We start from the raw sequence: 19,657 nt of genomic DNA, 5'->3' as shown, positions 1-19,657 counted from the left end.
CGGGTGGACGCCACGCGCCGTCCTAGCTCGCGTGGCTGAGGGAGTTTTTTGAAGTTTGGGGGTTAAATCTATGGTGTTTGGGACCTCTTCACCGCGCACGCACCCCTCCGACTGCTTTTCCAGCAGATTTCACGACGTCCAACAATTTTTCCAACTGGTTTAGCGCCGTGTCGGCGACAGTAGCGTCATGCGCCACCGACTGTAGTTTTTTTTCTTTTTCTTGGATGTAGCTCTAGCTTTTCTTTTGTCTTTGGGGTTTGATACTTTGATTTGTATTTTGGGTTTGTTTTTCAGATGTAATTCGAGCTTTTTTGTATTTTTGGGTTTGTTTTTTTGTTGGGATTAGGTGCTTTTGGGCAGATTTGGGTGAATATTGGGGGGCTTTTTTGGTTTTTTAGGCTTTGGGTTTCTTGCCGTTCTGGGTGTTGTGGTTACTGCATTCCGGTTTTAGGGTTGGTCCTTATGAGTTTGTTTGGGTTTTTCTTTTTATGGGTTAGCTTTGGCTGTTTCTGTGTATACTTCCGGTGTACTTATGGGCGCCTTACGCTTATATATAAAGTTTTCTTACTTATAAAAAAAAAAAATGATAATTTATGCAGCATGATATGAAAGGCCCGGTTTTTTATTTTTTATTTTATTATTATTTTTTTAGATACATGAAGAAAATTACATTAAGAAAAGAAAAAACAAACACGAGAGGCAGCCTAAAGTAAAAATTAGGAAAGAAAGCACGCGAAAACAATGCTTCCAAAGATACGAGCCATTGGTTCGTGACATGGATACCAAGAATCGGGGCCATTAGTGAAGGTGGTTTGGTGTGTGTACAGATCCCCAAGGGCCCATACACTAAGAGTCTGACACAGAGATGAACATGAGAAAGTTAAAGATACAAAAAAGCCCAGAAATACACGGGAAAGAAATTCAAAGACAGTAATATAAACAATAGAAAAGACGGCTGAAGATTGTGGAGTGGGAGCTGTCACTAACAGCACGTGAGAATCACGCACCACTGAGAGGTAGCCTCTCAGCAGCAGGATAAGCCGATTTCGCCTGGATCCATTGATGGCCTTGGTGGAGGAAGGTGGGAGAGGCGAGCGTGGCCGCCATGAGCCAGAAAGGAAGAAAAACTCCCTGCGCGTGGGGGCCACGCGCCGGTGTGCATGTGGCGGTTGAGGAAGAGGTGATCGTCAATGGAAGCGGGGGACGCTGACGAACCCACTAATGAGGTGTGTGTCTTGCAATGTTGGACAGAGGAATGTAGATCTAGATTCAAAAATTTCAATTTTACTACCTATCAGAAAATCACAAAAAACTTGGTGGAGGAAGATGGGAATAACTGGTAATATTTGTTGTGTGGAGACAAGAAATTGAAAAAAAATAAATTTTGCTAGAAATAACTTTAGCAGAATAGTCACCTCATAAGAGGCAAAAGGTTCAGGAAAGTGGGGGAATGAGAGTTTTTGGCTTTCGATGGCCTTTGATAAGGGGGGAAAGTAGGTGTTTGGGTAGAAAGTTTACCTCAGAAGACGTAGAGGTTACAAGAAAAGGGGTGGAGATTACAGGAAAAGAGGGGGGGGGGAGAGGGAAGCTTCCCATGTAGGGGTGATCAAATACCCACGGACCCGCCCCGCCCCTAAAATTTCGGATTTTAGTTGATTTTTTTTTTTGTGGGCACGGGTCCAAAAATGATATACCCGTGTAGGGTAGAGGTTGCGGGTTGGGGTTTTTAAAAATCCCCGGGACCCGTCCCATGACCATCTAAATACCTAAAATTGTAAAAACCCTACCCATCATTTCTATTTTCTTAGCCAGAGAACCCTTGCGCTGCTGCTGTTCGTCTTCTTCCTTTTCTCCTTCACACCTCACCCCCTTCCGCCCTTCATCTTCTTCCTTCCATTTCTGAAGAAGGAACCACCATGGAGACCTTCACTTGCTTTTCCTTGAGCCTCTTGATGAGAATCTCCAAGTCGTTGATGATCTCCCACGTGTTGTCAAAGACGATCCCGTGGTTGGGCGAGACCGCCCACGCAGTGGTTCTCTCCTTCTTCTGGGCGAGACCACCCATGCAACGGCCCTGTGGTTCGCATCGAATTGTTGAAAAATCCTCTTCACCTTCTCCGATCTGCTACTTCTTGTCGCCATTTTTTCCCCTTTCAAGCGATGAAACCAAACATTCTCAGGTCGTCTTTTCGTTTGTGGATTTTGGTAAAAATAGGTAATGAATTTGGCTTTAGTTTGATTTTTCTCTTGTTTTGGCCTGAATCGGGGATACCCGCACAATCTGCCCTGCATCATAATTTTTGTGAATGTTATTTATTTATTTTAATTCACCAATTATAGACTTAATCGGTTTTGGATTTTGTTGACTACTATGATATATCAATGTCCTTGAAATCTTATGTAATCAGTTAGTTCAACCGCCACTCCACTCACTTTTTATCCCCTGCATCACAACTATACTTTATGTACGTTCAAAAAAAAAACTATACTTTATGCGCTCATTCATTGTGCCCTAATTATAGTGGTAATCATAATGTTCTACACTAACACAGTTACAACATTTGCAAATTGGTCCTCTACAAAAAGTATATTTACCATTGATTTTTCCTATATCCACCCTATGTAGATTTTTCTGATTTGAAGGCCTACTATTTCCCATGCAATGTCATTCTTCTATGACCAGTAGCTATTAGGGGGTAGTAGTATTAATCACAGCTACACTGAGGTGGCGGAAGCAACCATTTTGGTTGAAATAAACATTGACGTGGCAGTTTTGGTGCACTTACCACATAAACACAAAATAATCAGGGCATCTTTCGTAGACTGAATGGTTATTATTCCATTCAGAAAAAAAAAATGATTATTACTGAAAATGAAATAAGTTGAAATGAAATAATTATTCTTATTACTTAGTTTAATTTGTAATATTGTAATAGAATACTATATATATATATATATATAATTTTTTTTTTTGGTACAATGCAATACGCTGGTGAATAAAATTATTTTGTAACAAAATTTCTTTTAATATAATTTTAATTTACATTTTTTCTTTTTTCTGTTTTTAACATAAATAGTTTATAGTTATGTTATAATTTCTTTTCTTTTTTTTTTTTAAAAAAAAAGTATGAATCTTCCTTTCGGAAAGTACGAGTCTTCTTCTTCCATCACCGGAGGCCCGGGCCTCCTAAAGGGACAAGGATCCTCTCCGGTTAGTTTAGGTGGCGGGGTGAAATTATTATTTCATATATTTTTTTTTTAACAAGTTTGTACCTCCATTTCAATTAACTTGCTAAATCAACCGGAGAAGAGGCAAATACCTCCTCAAGACCGGCTGATTTACGTTAAATCAGTGTTTTGGAATTGCCCTTCCAATACTATATTATCTTCGTCGGATGGATAGAGCAGTCTCGCTGAGATGGTTGTGTCGTTGGGACAGCTCATAGTTCTCAGACCTCGTGACTAAAAGTCCATATTGTCTTTTTTATGTTATTAATTAGTCGGTAGAGTCACTGTTCAATAATGCTCTAAGGCCAAAGGCTTTCTGCCACGTACCAAAGATAAGAGGAGAGAGAACTCCCGTGGTTTTGGTCCATGGAAGTTGTTGTGTACCATGGGAAGGGAAAACCATCAAACACAACAGCCAGAACCTCTTGAAGTTCCATTTTAGCAATTCTTTTGGGTACTTCATCAATGGTCCAATGGAGTTGTGAATTAAACTTTTGACCAAGTCAATTCACTACCTACTTACTTACTTACTTTCTTTCTTTATTAAGAAAAAACGTATTAGTGAGCCGATTTAGCAACTTACTCTTCCTATATTTATATCACATCAATCAATTTTTATTACTATTTCAAAAAAAATAAAACAAAAATTAGAGTGGATTGCCAAACACACCAGTCACATTTCTTTGTGCCTATCGGATTGCTATGTTCTCAAAACGGATTTTGTCATTCTCTACCTATAGCGCACAATCATACGCTCTTGGTCTTGTATTGGGCCTGAATGGCATAAGAATATATAAATAAAAAAAATAAAAGAAAATAAAAAAGTAATGCTATACTTCATACTTATTTATCATATTCACGTTATAATGATTGATTTTGAGTGTTTTAAGTGGTTTACATTTTTGTTTTTATAAGTAGTTGGCATTATAAGCTATTTAAAATATGTCATGTTAATTAGTGACCTGGATATAAATAGTAGCATTATTCAAAAGAATATACCGAAAAAGAAGAAGGGGAGAGAGAGAGATTAAAAAAGAAAAAGAAAAGGTTTTATGGGGGATTTATGTAGCAAGCTTAATGGAGAAGTTGTTTTCATGGGAAATGAATAGTTATTAATCTCCTCCTCTTCTGCTTCTTCTTTTTTTTTTCTTTTTTTTTCTTTTTTTTTTTAAGAACAAAATTTTAACCAAACATCATAATAGATATTCTATTTTAGTGGTTGATTTTACATGTCAAACGTACCCTTAAATTCATGTAAAAAAAAACGTACCCTTAAATTTAAGACAAATATTATATATTATATTTTTATCATACTTTTATTTTACTTAGTGGTGTGACAGTACGAATACACTCTTATATCGAATTCTAAGAATTGATTAAAATGTCACATTAACAATAATATATAACATATTGGGAAAAATCATATTTAGCCCTTAAGTTTTTATCTTGTTTGAATTTAGTCATTGAGTTTCTAATTTCAAGAATATGGTCCTTAAGTTTTGCACACATTTTAAATTGGTCCCTTTGTCATTTTTTTCCTCAAAATTAATAGTTTGACATATTTTATGTGTCTCAATTGACACATTAGCGTTCATATAAGCATCTAATACAAATGACATGTCATTAAGCGACAAGTCATTGAAAAAAATAAAAAACAAAGACCGAAACAAAAATTATCTTATTCGTCATCCTAATCTTCTAGATTCGTAACATTAGAAAAAAAACCATTAACTTTGATGCTCACATGGGCATTTACATTGTATTGGGTGTTGACATGAACCCTAACGTGTCAAATGAAACACATGTGATAAATGAAAAATTGTTAACTTTGACGATAAAATAATAAAGGGATCAATTTGAAACTTGGGTAAAACCTAAGGACTTTATTTTTGAAATTGAAAACCTTAGGACTAAATCCAAATCTAATAAAAACTTGGGGACTAAATATGATTTTTCCCTAACATATATATATATATATATATATATATATATATATATATATATATATATATATATAACTCTAAATTTAATTGTCAATCACCTAACGTATAGTAACCTAATAAAATATAACACTTTTTTCTTAGTGAGGTGAAGAGCCGGCCCTAGAGGGGAAAAGAAGAAAGTAAAGAGGTGTTTGAAGAGGAGGGAGGCTCCACGCCTTTCTCCCTCAATGGTGCTTCCCTCTTAATCCTTCTAAGGCTATGAAGGTTTTTTGTTTTTCCCCTGGCTTTGCTTAAATCTAGTGGAGCTTTTGTTCTTCTAATCCTTTAGGGCTATGGAGCTTTTGTTCTCCTAATCCTTCTAGGGTTATAAAGCTTTGAGTCTCATAGTCATTCTAGGCTATAGAGCTTTGTTTTTTTTTTTTTTTCTTGTTTTTAGTTTCTTCAGGCAAGAAAGCTAATACAAGACGTCTCATAGGGAAGCAGCCTCTACGTCCATGTCGCCGGTAAAAGTTTGGCTGAGCTTTTTCTTCTACATCTACTTTTGAGGTCAGATCTATGTTTTTCCGCCGGTTCCTGCAAGATACGCACAATTTCTCTTTCGACGTCGACTTGTATTGGGTGCTTTATGTAGTTTTTTTTCTCTGTTTTTTAAAGTAGTTTTTGAAAGCCTATATGTTAAATTTGTAGATTTTAATGGACTTTTTATAGCTTGTTAGCTAGATCAACTATATTTTCTTTGTTAGGGGTGTTTTATTGTTAAAGAGTGGCTAAAATATTTGTCTTTATAATATTTGTTTATTTATAGACAACACTCAAATCAAATTTTTCTGACCTAATGTATAAAGTATCTACGTGATTCTATTCACTGTATTTATCTTCAGGGTTCTTCTTATCAATGTATAGTAACTTTGATTATTTTGTTAAAAACAGAAAAAAAAAAAAAGTAACCTAGTAAAAGTTGTCCCAACTCAATCAAAAGTTTTGACCAATCGGCTTCATCAAAGTCCTGTTGTCCCCAATGCTAAACATCCTCAAGTGCGCTGAAAATCATGTTGACAGCCTGTCTAGGGCTAATGCTTGGGAGAAGGATGCTTCTAGAGCCAGATTGTGACTCCCAAGGAGATATGCCACGCTGTCCCCACAAGTTTGACCTGACAACTCAGTAAAGTGAGGACCCCATGGTTTCTGTCACGTGCTACATGTGCTCGGGTCCCCATGGCCCATGGGCCCATGGCCGAAGTGAAAAATGAGTTGGACCCGGGTAACCTTTTTTACCCTTGACTCACTCAAGTTGTACAACCCAGATCCCTTTCCTTTCTAAACGTCTATTCAAAGATCACTTTGGTGGACTGCACTCCTGGTTCCATCATAATAATCGATTACTGATGTTGAATAAGGGTCTAAATATATTTATTCTCATTAAAAAAATGTCAATAAATAAATAAAATTCCTTAACTTGTTTTCACTTTTTCCTAAAGGAGTAATAATGTTAGACTTAGAGAATTTTACAACCTGCTCCCTTACTCTATGATATATGTAATACAATGTTAGCTCCCCCCAAAAAAATTATTCAAATGGCACGGTCATATCGGCTCGAAAAAAATATTTATCTTATCTCTCTCATAAGTAGCTTGTCATTCCAACGTAGCTATTTTTGATGTGTTATTTAGTAGTCGTAACTATTAGATCAGATAGTTTAACTAACTCGTGTGGTGATCGGAAGTGACACTGACCAGAAAGAAGAGTTGCATGTTTTTTCATGACATGGCAATACCAGGGAGTAAAGGATAGGATTGTAAAATGTAGATAAAATAGACCTTTTTTTCTTTCTTTTAATGAGTAGACTCTAGAATGGAGATAAAATAGAAGAATCTAGCCAGGGGCGGTCCTACATGGAGGCTAGAGGGGGCCTGGCCCCCCCAATCCCCAAAATTTTCTCCTAAAACAAAATTTTTTTCCAAAAAAAAAAAAATTAAAATTTTACTCCTTAATTTTTTAATTTTTTTAGTTTTACCCCTTCTATTTTTTTTTTCTTTTCAATTTGGCCCCTCCATTTTTACAAGCCTAGGTCCGCCACTGAATCTAGCTATATTGGCTTTTAATGATTATGTGACGTTTGACAAATCATCAGCTATATTGGCTTCTTATTAAGGCCCAGCCTAGTCATTGGTCATGGGTATAGCCTTATACTCATGTCATTTAAAATAGAGATATATTATTTGTACAATTTTTACATAATAATTATATAATAATACTGATGTGTTTAATTTTTTTTAAATAAAAAAAATATTATAAACATCAACATTATTATGCAACTATTATATAAAATTATTATGCGCCTATCTCATTTATATATATGGTTTACTTTTCCTATTTTCACATACATTGATAGAATGAATCTATTCCACGTGTAGCTTAAAGCTGGCATTTTGACGTGGAAATGCGAAACAGCCTGAATTATCTATTTCCCATTTCCAAGGTCATGCCAGCAAGGACATACTTACGTCTGGTCTTCAAAGTTCAAGGTACAACCAAACTCGATCTTGTCTTAACTTGATGAGTTGATGTGGTACCAAAATCTTCAACACACATACATACATACGCTATAGAACAAATTAATGAAATATAAATTATCATTATTTGAATTTAACTTAGGTAAAACATGCAATATTTTACCTTGGATTGGATACATTCGACCAGAAAGAAAGGAGATTGGGAAACGGAATAAACGTTATATGTTATTTTTGTAATACAACAACAAACATGCTCTAGCCTTTCTCTTGCTGGATCTTGTTTTTGCCTTATGTTTCTTGCTTTTCTGCTCATCAACACCTCATCTACCGGTCTTTTCCACCATCCATTGTGCTCACTGTGTCTTTTGGTTAGGTTTTTGGATTAGAATTTTTGATTCCTGATCTACGATCCTCCACCTCGATTTATAGGGCACGCGCCTCTCCATTAGCTTTGCCGCCACCCTCCGACTCCATCGACATCAGAAGCGGTTCCACCGGCCTCCCGTGAACCAAAGCGTGGTATGCACGCACCGTTGCGTAAAGGGACAGAACCGGCTTCCCCCCTTCTCCCGCCTCTGCTGTTGGTGGTCTCAAGCCGTTCGGGGTGTTAGCCGATGGAGAGAGGTCCTCCGAAGTAGGCGCGTGGACTTCACGTGCCATCTCAGGGGACTCCCAGCCCACACCTCACTGCCGTTTAGATGCTGCTGTTGTGTTGTTGTGATTTTTTTCGTTTTTTTGTATTTCTGGGCAGTTTGTTGTATTTATTTGTTACGTAGGATTTTCTGTTGTATATTCTGTTATGATCTATGTAATGGTTACCCAAGTGGTGTTTGAATCCTCTTGATTCTGCATCCACCCTTTACCACATTTACTGGTGGCCCAGGTTCTTGACATCTGTGTCAAGGCTCAATAGGCCCGCATTTTCGGAAGCATTGCTTCCGCATACTTTCATTCATAGGTTTTAATGTTTTTTTATGTTATGGGTTACCCAGCCCTAGTTAATGTAATTTCTTCTTAACATATATATATATATATATATATATATATATATAGAGAGAGAGAGAGAGAGAGAGAGAGAGAGAGAGAGAGAGAGAGAGAGAGAGAGTAGCGTGTGGCATTTGAATGACAATAAAAAACTTTAGGATATAAAACAGAGAGCGATAGATTTTTTATTATTGGTTGTTCGAGGTGCATGTTAGAGAAAAAGAGTTACGAAATCCAATTACCTTGAGCAGAGGCCCAGCCCTACAATTCCATCTTTATAAAACTGTTCAAAAAAAAAATTAGATGAATAAAACTGTTCGAATTGAGTAATGTTAGAATGAAGACTATTGTCTCTCTGAATATGATGTGAATTTTAAAATTATCATTAGATTTGAAATGGATCACTATTAAATTTTGATCCAATAGTAATTATAAAAGCCACCTCGAGTAATGTTATAAAGATGACTAAAGTCCACCCAAATATCATGTGGCTTTTAAAATTATCATTGAATTTGAGATGATCATTATTGAATTTTAATCTAATGATAATTTTAAAACCACATTACATTTGAGAAAACACAATAAAAACTAGTTTTTCTTAAAGTACTACTATTTGAATAGCCCAAGAGTAATTATTTAACATCACTCAAAGATACAATTTTTCACAATTTTGTTTATGTGGCAAGGTGGTCTATGTGACAAGGTGGTCCCCCACTACTTTTTGAGTTTTTTTTTTTTTTTTTAAAAAAAAATTAAATTAAGATGAGGGACCACATTGCCACGTAGATAAAATAATAAAAAATTATATCTTTAGATGGTATTAAATCATTACTCATAGCCCAATTACCCGACATATTCAAACAATCAAATTACAGAAAATTTTTGTCCTCAAGTAGTCCATCATGAGCTTGGATCTTATCATCAATAATCTCGTACTTCCATGTCTACTGCACGTGCAACCAAGCCCTAAACATACCCACACACACAAAAAAAAAAAAAAAAAAAAAAAAATCAAGCCATAGCCATGGGAATCTTGAAGGTTTACAAATTATATGTGACGGGGCATGTGAGGCAGGATTTGACTACAATTCAAATCCTCTGTTGAACATAACATAACATCAAAAAACAGAGCACAAGAGAGTACCACGTGTCCTTGTTCAATCAAATCTTATTCCGACGATGATGACACGAGAATACGACACGTTTATTATTTTATGTAGGAGTAAAATTTCTTAGCAGTTAGGCAAGTCGAAAAGTACGGACGTGCACGTGTGAGTGAGTGCAAGTAGCATTTCCGTTGTTCGAGAAAGGTCTGAAATGATGACGACAATGATGACAACAGAAACCCACTTATGCAAGCTGATGTAAGATGCTGACAGATTTTGATGCGTAAGCCCCATTGTTCCTCGAAAATCAATCCAGCTAAACCCATTTGACTGAAATTAATTATGGACTACCCCCACTAATCCAATTCCAATTCCAGGCCCACTAATCCATTTTTTATAAAGGGAAAAGTACACATAACTTCCTCAAACTACCACATCATTGTTAATGTACCCCCCAAACTACCAATTGTGTCAATCTCCCCCCTTAAACTACCAGAAAATGTCAATGTCCCTATAATGACAAAAATGCCCTTCATAAAATTATTAAAATAAAATAAAAACAAAAAAAAAAATTATTAAAAAAATATAAAATAACAAAAAATTATTTCAACAAAAAAAATTAAAAATTAAAACTGTTTTTTATTATTTTTTTTTAAATAATAATTTTCAGTTTTTTTTCTTTTTTTTTTTTTAAAAAAAATTGTTCTTTTTCGTTTTTTTAATTAAATAAAAACTGGTTTTTTTTTTTTCATTTGTTTTATTTTTAAATAAATAAATAAATTTCAGTTATTTTTTGTTTTTTCGTTTTTTTTTTCTTTAAAAAAAAAATTTGTTCTTTTTCGTTTTTTAATTTAATAAAAACTGGTTTTTTTTTTTCATTTGTTTTATTTTTTTTTTAAATAAATAAATTTCAGTTATTTTTTTTTTTGTTTAAAAAAATTTGTTATTTTTCGTTTTTTAATTTAATAAAAACTGGTTTTTCTTTATTCTTTTTTTCATTTGTTTTTTTTTTAAAAAAAAAAAAATCAGTTATTTTTTGTTTACTTTTTAAAAAAAAAAATTAAAAAATTTGTTCTTTTTTTAAAATATTTTTTTTTTCGTTTTTTATTTAATTTAATTTAATTTTTAATTTTTAATTTTTTTAAGTTTTTTAGTTTTAGTTTTAATTTTTTTGAATTTATGAGGACATTTTTGTCTTATTCAAAAAAAATTAGGGTCATTTTTGTCTTTTTGTTGGTCTTAGGGGGGACATTGACATTTTCTGGTAGTTTAAGGGGAGAGATTGACACAATTAGTAGTTTAGGGGGTACATTGACAATTGAGTGGTAGTTTGAGGGGGTTATGTGTACTTTTTCCTTTTATAAACTACCTTTTGCTTTGTCCACGCATATGACTCTATGTGATTGTGATTTTTTTTTTTTTTTTTTAAATTTTAATTTTTAATTAAATCGATCGTCATTTCCCATTACTAGAGAGAGAGAGATTGGTCAAAATCAAATTCTTTGTTGAAATAATGCTACTTGACTTCTCATTATTTGTTTGGCTGAATCATAACTTTGTAACATGGGAGGTGAAAACCATCAAAGAAACAATCAAAGCCTCATGAAAGATTAATTTACTATGGTGTTTGCATGGAGGTAATCTTTGGGAACTTTCAAAAATTTGAAAAGATTAATTCATTTTGTTACAATTAAATAAAGAGAATTAATCTTGAAGGTGTCTATGGATATTATGATTTTCTTCGCTTGCCTTTTGTTGAAAATGTGAATTCTTCTCTAAAATTGGCCGGACATTTTGTGTTTTTTATTATTTGTTAATGAGAATCAATCGAAAACAAAAGATAAAGAACAATTTTTTTAACAAACATAGCATATTCCTCGGAATGTGGATGTCCGAAGAATGTTAAATTTTCCGAACCAAACGCACTTAATTATTGAAGTTCTAAATATTATATTAGTGATGAAATCTTTTCTTTATTCTAAGAAAGAAGTAAATCAAAGTGAAAGAAAAAATGATGAGATGGCTAATATTCGTTGTTTGTTTCCGGTTGTCGAGTAATTAAGTAGATAGAGTAATCTTATTTTTAAAATATAGAACCAATTAAGTACAATTGCTTTATACTTAAGTTTAATTTTCATTTTTTATTTTCTGTCAATTCAAGTTTGTCTACCACAAATTTTTATTTCTATTTTTCTTTGCGGAACTTTTCCTTTGTAAGTTTCTATATATTCGCATAATTCTTGTAAATCTATACAACTTTTGTTCTTCGATCCATATCTTTCTTTATTTTTTTCCAAACCATTTTCGTTAAATCCTTTTTCTTTTAGTTTTATTGATTTAATCTCTTTATCCAATCAGATATTCACTTTTATTCATTTAACATTCAATTCACAACTTGTTTCTCTCTCTCTCTCTCTCTCTCTCTGTCTGTGTGTGTGTAAAATATTGACTGTAATGATATCAGTAAACCCAAAAAAGATGAGGGTGACCCATTGAAAAGTTTGCAAAAAAAGATAAGAAATAAAGAAAAGGTGAGCTCTCTTTCAATTAGTTACTCAAATTTTGTTGCTATGATCTGACCTCTCTTCGGTGGAAGGGTGGCCCTTCGATCTCTTTAGTCATAATTGGCTAGCTTATTAGTTCTCAATGCGGGGAATAGGGAAGAGGGAAGAATGAATGGGGTTTGATTCTTGGAAGAGAAAGTAAAAGGAGATGAAACAAAAGAGAATTGAGAGGAACGGGTGAGACTGATCGAGACCAAGTGGGGTCTCTCTATATATCTAAAGACTATAGATAGCTAGCACTAGTGGGGTGGGAAGCACATGAGCCATTTTTTTCAGAGTTTGATGCTGACTTACGTATGAAGACAACCTTCAGAATAGACAAATTAAATGTCTTGGATAGTGTGCAGATTCTCTCTCTCTCTCTCTCTCTATTGGAATTTTCTTGTCACACAAGTAATGGCCCCTGTGGATTCTAAGTAATCTCTAGTTCTTACCATGTTTACTAAGTTTATTTGTTTGGCTTTAATACTGAAAACACCCATTGATTTTCAGCAGAAATTATCAACTTAGGCCCCAGGAAATTGAGAATTCTCAAGCACAAGGAGTCCAACAGTGAGATAGCTAGGTTTGAAATTCCGTGCAAGAACGTTGTCCTGTTACACTGTAAAAGGGAAGAACTCCACTTGTCCGAATGGTCTAAACAATGGGCCCCGATGTCCTGACAATTTGTGTAATAGGACAATTATATTGCCATTGAGATATTTCCATTTTTCACATGTACAGGAAATCAAATAGCATACAACCTACTAATTATGCTAAAACGCATTATTTTTATAGACATACAAACCGATTTAAAAAGTCGTAAAAGCTTTTCTGTCTGCTTATGACTACTTTAATTTTCTGTCTGCTCATGACTACATCCGTAAAGTTAAACTATAATTGTGAAGGGTTTTGTTCAGAATCTGCTCCTTTCCCTTCAACTACATGTATTCTAATGTGTGTGTGTGTATATGTATATATAAGTTTTTTTTTTTTTTTTTCTGCTGTTTTCAAAAACATGTCTCGATGTATTGATTTATTTGTATATTTGTTTGTTCTCTTTCTTCTCTTTTAATCGGGACAAAAGGAGAGGATGCACTGATGTGGAATCTCCAAAGTTGGCAAGCAAACAGAAACAAATACTGAAAGTATTTTAGTCATGATAATTTTATTTGGTATTAAGGAAATTAAGGAATATTACTAGAATCTGCAACAAAAGCTTTTTGAACAGCAACTTTCTTTCAAGTTTTCAACAGCTAATAATTGGAAAAAAAAAGAAAGAACGGAAAGCCATTCCTTTACTGGCCTCGAATTCCCCCACCCTCTCTCTCTCTCTCTCTCTCTCTCTCTCTCTCTCTCTCTCTCTGTGGAGAGCCAAAACCAGCCCAATAGAATCGGTACCTCAATGTAATAGTGCCACATAAAAGAGATATTTACATCAATCACTATCTTCATTGAAGATGAACAAGACAGTAGAATTTCCTCAGGGTTCGAGAGAGAGAAGGGGTGCCACGCAGTATCTGATGTCCATTTACAACGCTTTCCATTGCCAGTCAGTTACAATGAAAAAATTCATTGTTACCTTTATTTTTCACTAGGCTGTATCAATATGTATATACCCACAACCAGAAGAAACCAAAACCAGGAAAGATAACAAATCCAGAATCCAACAATTTCTTAGCTGTCTTCTGTATCCAAAAGAACAAATGATAAAAACAGATGGGTTTTAATTTCTATGATAAGTTGTAACTATATAATATATTCAATAAAGAAAAAAAAGAAAAAGAAAGATTCTGTTGGATTATAAGTAGACCAACTTGAGTAAATGGAGAAATAACATTGATATATGTTTTCTTCCGCATATATATATATAACACATCAAGAAAAGCAGTATATCCCTAATAAACCAAACCCCATATTCTCTCCATTGACAACACTTAATTCTTACAGAAGCAAACAAACAATGGTACACAGCGACTCTGTTTTAGACTAAAACAAAAGGGGAAAAGAAGAAGGTGAACGTAAGAAAACCATGCAAAAGGACACAAATGGGGTGCTTTTGTCATCCGGGTCAGGTGTCTGAATTCCCCTTTGAAGTGTCGGAGCTTGGCAGCGGCACAGTCGACGCCGAGCCTCTACCGGCGCAGACTACTTTCTTTGCAGCCTCTGATGCTCCAGTCTTTACACCCTCCACCATGGTTTTGACAGCCCAAACCTTAACCTTATTGCCTCTCTGTGGAGGAATTCTCGCTTCTGATTTCTGCGGGGTCTTCCCCTCTCCAGTTTCCATACTATTGACGCTCAACAAACTCTGCTCAGAAGCAGAGTGAGACGGAGGAGGAATGTAGACTCTCTGTTTCGGACACAAACAGAGAAGGAAAAGGCAGTTAGAGAAAGAAAGTCTTGTGAGAGAAGAAACTGGTGGGCTATCTATCCATATAATATAGACCAAGCAGAAACAGTGCGAGGGCATGAGCAAGTTGAATCAGGTTAATTTACACGTAATGGGAACACTGAACACTGGTGCAATTGGAGTTTGAATTCAAGGAAAGAAAAAGGAATTCTAGTGTCAGAAGCTTCCCTTGACAGCTATTTTTTTATTTTTTAAAAAAATTTAAATTCAGTTTCCAATTACTCTTTCTTACCTTTATTTAGTCATGGGTTCAAAGTTCAAAGACATTTATCTGAATTTAAAAAAATAATAATAATAATAGACATTTATCTGACCGCATAATTTTGTGTTCATGATAGGGATGTGTTATTGAAAAGTATCCATATTTTGTCTAACTATTAATTAATTTGTAATGTCTAAACTTTTAATTTTTCCAATGTCTCATTTTTATGCAAAAAAAAAAACATACAAAATTGTTCGTTCATGATAAAAAAAAAAAAAAAGAGATAAAAAAAATTGCGAACAAAATCTTTTTTTCCTGAATTTATCTTTTTTATTGGCTTTTTAATTTTTTTGTTTTGTTGGTCTTTTTAAATTTTTTTTTCAGAGGCAATTTTGTTGTTCTTTTTTTTTTTTCACAAAAATGAAACATTGTACAAATTGAAAGTTTGAGGAACATAACAAATTACTTAATAGTTAGAAGATGTAAATATATTTTCCCGTATGGTATATTATATTATGAACATAATTAAATAAACTAAGCACAACATTCTTAGAATGGGATTTCTTGTTATGAGCTACCGATCGAGGTAGATGGGCCATAAAGCTTCTCTACTGTTTAAATATATATAAAAGTCAAGAAGCCTAACACCTACGAAATCCCAACATTCCTTCGGTCCTTCCCCTCCCCCACCCCCCAAAAGGGGCTTTTTTCAAACAAAGAAGGCACCTTCTAGAGGCCAGTGACCATGCAACAAAGGGCAATACTCTTTAATGGCATGTTTAATTTAGGGTACCCATTTTATCATTTACTAGATTAATTGTCTGCACTTAATAAAAAAAAAAAAAAAAAAAAAAAAACAGAGAGAGATTAATCGTGTACGAGTAAAGAGGATTCTTGGGAGAAAAAGTATCTAGAAGCCACTACTTTTGATTTTCATTAGAACCCATTTTATCATTGTCTAGATTAATTGTCTGCACTTAAAAAAATAATAATAATAATAACAATAAAAAAAAATAAAAAAATAAAAAAATAAAAAAATAAAAAAAACAGAAAGAGAGAGGGAGGGAGAGAGAGATTAAAAACGTGTACAAATTACAAAGCACATGTGACTTGTTTGGCAAGGGAGAGGAAAAGTATCTAAGATAAGGTTCCCTTGATTTACATGTCAAGAAGAGTCAAAAAGTCATCTGGTTCCCTTGATTTTCATGTCAGAACCTCAACCACTCCATTTCAGACAAGTTAGACAACCCACTTTGAGTTTGCTTTAGCAATAAAACTGTACGAAACGAAAGGTCTACGCCTTTTAACACTCTTATTATTTTATTTTATTTTATTTTTTTTCGAACATGATAGCATATGCTATCTAGTGTATTCACTGAAAGAGGCCCAAAGGCTTACATGAGAAGGAGGTCTAAGAACCCTACAACTCGAAGTCAGAAGGATCTTCTGACTTCAAAACAGCTGTCAAAGCAGAACATAAACATTACAAGAATTACATTTGGGCCTCTCTTTACATTTATGCACACTCTCAACATAAAAGAGGGCCGATCTAGCACTTAACCAACACAAATTCCAGTAAAATTTATGCAATACAGAGACAAACTGTACCGGGAAAACAAATGGAATGCACAACACAAAGGCAGAGAAAACCCAAAACAAGGCGCCATAATAGTAGAGAAAAGGCAGACTTCGCCGGAGTGGCTACACGCGCCGACACCGGGAGCACCAAACAGCAGCTCCGACGCCGAAGACCCCAGACACCGCCAAGCACGGCCTGAAAAGGCGGAGCGTGGCCTTCATGCGCAATTAGAGAGCAAAGACACTCTGGCGCGTGAAGACTATGCGCCAAGCTCCGGTAAAGCACGCGAGCAATACTTCCGGCGGAAGGGGCGGAAAGCGACGGGGAACGCGGCTGAGTGGCACATGTTAAGCAGAAATCGACGGATGTGCGTAGATCTAGCTTCAACACCGCAGCAAGAAAACACTAAAATCCGGCCAGAAACACTCCGTCGACAACACAGGAAGCCGGCCACTCCCCACTGGACTTCTTGCGTTGGATCTCCCTACCAGAAACCAGAAGAAATAAAACAAGAAAACAACAACAAAAACCGCCATAGCTCAAAAGGAGCTAGGGGAACATCTAGCCTCCACCGGTATTACCGGGGGGAACCAAAGAAACTCTACAGCTCAAGGCTGAGAGCAAAACAAAAAACACTGCCGGGAGGAGGGAGAGGAGCCTCCCTCCTCCGGCAAAACAGTTCACACTATAAGACTCTCTCTCTTTTTCTCTCACAGGAAGGCGACCGAGAGAGAGATAAAAAAGACAGATTTTTTTTAACACTCTTATTATGTTAACATATATGTAGTATAAGGACATATTAAGTGCAACCAAGTCTTCATCTGGCTTATCTTTTAACTTGCAGACAAGAGAGAACTCGTCGTTGCTGGGGGAGGGAGGCCAGCCACCTTCCCCCCGACTTTGGTCTTGTCCCTTAGTCCTCTTGGACTAAGGTTTTTGTTTCTTCTTGAGTTTTTCTCAGTGGAGGCTAGCTTTCTCCTAGCCATTAAGGCTGTGGAGCTGTTGTTCCCTAGCCTTGTTAGGCTATGGTGGCTTGTTTCTGTGTTTTTCTTTTCTCTTTCTTTTGTTCTTAGCAGGAAGGCTCAAATGTAGGTGTTCTAGCTTGGGAGTGTGGCGGGTTTCGTGTCTTTAACGAAGGTTTTGGCCGGATTTGTTCAAAATTTCTTCTTCAACTTTGGAGCCAGATCTACACACCTACGGTGCATATTCCAAGACACGCGCCACCCAGCCATGTTCATCGTCGTCGTCCGCTCCAGCAACCGGAAGCTCGGGCCACGTCGGTAATCGGATCCCGGTGCGTGGCCGGCACACGCCAGAGAACCTGTTGCTCTTCGGCGCGCGTGTTGGCCACGCTCCGACTTTTCTGGCCGTGCACGATGTTGGATGGGGTCTACGGTGGTCGATCCTCTGCTGGGTGGTACCGGTGACAGCGCGTGTCCTCCACGCGCCGCCGTCTCCGGCGGAATCTGTCACTGGCTCACTGCCGGCAGCTGCTTTGGGTTTTCTCTGTTTTCTTTGTACATTCCTATGTGTCTACTGTGGATCACAGTTTGTCTATTTGTAATGCACAATGTTCATGGGCTTATTTGGAGTTTAGGGTAGACTAGGCCAGTCCTCTTATGTTGATTGTATGGGCTTTAACTGTAAAGAGGTGATTTATTTGGTGTCCTTGTAATATTTGTGGATTGTATTTAGGCAAATGCTTCAAGTCAAACTTGTTTCTGACTTAAGGTTTAAGGGGGTCTTGTACCTCTATCCTTGTACTCGTCGTTGGGGTGTTCAGTAATATATGGTAGCACATGCTATCTTGTTAAAAAAAAAAACATATATGTAGTATAGTGAGTCAGTGACAGATTGCAAAAGGGACAGATTAGAAGCCATTTGGATTCTACAATATCAAATATATTCTGATACATTTTGCAAGACTGGGGATCCCCCCTCCTCTTACTCAAGGATCCGGCTCCATGCAATTATTTTGTTTGACTGCATTAAAATTTGAACGGTCAAGATTTAACCGTTAGTAATTTTACACAAACGACGTCGAATTATATCAATTGATGATGATGAAGAAGAAGGCACTGCGGCAGTGGGGAACAGTGAGAGGCCTTTTCTTAGAGAACTCTTTATGGGGGAAAGAGAAAAAGAGGTGAAAAAACACCAGCAATTGTAAAGAAGCAAGGAAATTAATAAAAGCATGGAAAAGAGGAAGATGAAAAGGGTCTAAAAATTGTCCCTCTCCATAATGCCCCACCTCAAATTTTCTTTCTTTATAAACCCTTTTTAATAGTTTTGAAGTATTTATTAAATAATTAAATTTACTTTATCCTAAAAGCAAGTGGTGATTTAACATAAATGGTATCAGAGCCAGATGTCCTGAGTAGGAGAGAGCAAAATCCTGTGGACCCGCCCCACCCCTAAAAACACGGATTTTAGTGTTTTTTTTCATTGATATGGGTTGGATTTTAACCAACATTTGCGGGGCGGGGCGGGACGGGGTACGAGTTTTTTTTTCCCCCACAGATCCCCACCCCTCCCCATGTAAATTTTTTTTTTTTTTAAAAAAAAAAAAAAACCCTAATTTGTTAACCCTTCTTCTTCTCTTTCAGCGTCGCCACCCCTCATATTTCCTTTTTCTTTTCTTCCAGATTCTTCTTCTTCCTAGCGTCGTAACCTTTCTTCTTCTCTTCTTCTTCACAATATCACTAAGAGCTAGGTCACCTCCTGACTGAGGGCGGAGTTTGTCAAGAAGTGTTTTCCTATATGGGTCTCCCAAGCGAATCAGAAGGGGGCGTGGTTTTAGTCCTTCTTCTTCTTCTTCTTCTTCTCCAAAGCCTTTTTCAGGTATTGCTCTCTCTTCTTCTCCAGGTTCAGCTCTCTCTTCTTCTTCAGGTTCTGCTCTCTCTTCTTTTCAGGAACTGCTCTCTCTTCTTTTCATGAACTGCTCTTTCAAATTTTAGTTTTTTTCCTTTCTTTTTTTCCCCCTGTTCGACGATGCCTAGCCTATATATATATACTTTAACCCATTTATTTTTTGTTTTGATGAAACTCCATATTTAGTAAAAGAGAAGCTTGTATTACTCTGAATGTGATGGTTTGATCATTATATATACAGAATTCTACTTATGATTATTGATCTGGATTTTTGG

The sequence above is a fragment of the Alnus glutinosa genome, chromosome 3 (genome assembly GCF_958979055.1).
Source record: "Alnus glutinosa chromosome 3, dhAlnGlut1.1, whole genome shotgun sequence".
NCBI classification, from domain to species: domain Eukaryota; kingdom Viridiplantae; phylum Streptophyta; class Magnoliopsida; order Fagales; family Betulaceae; genus Alnus; species Alnus glutinosa.
This window is presented reverse-complemented; position numbering follows the sequence as displayed.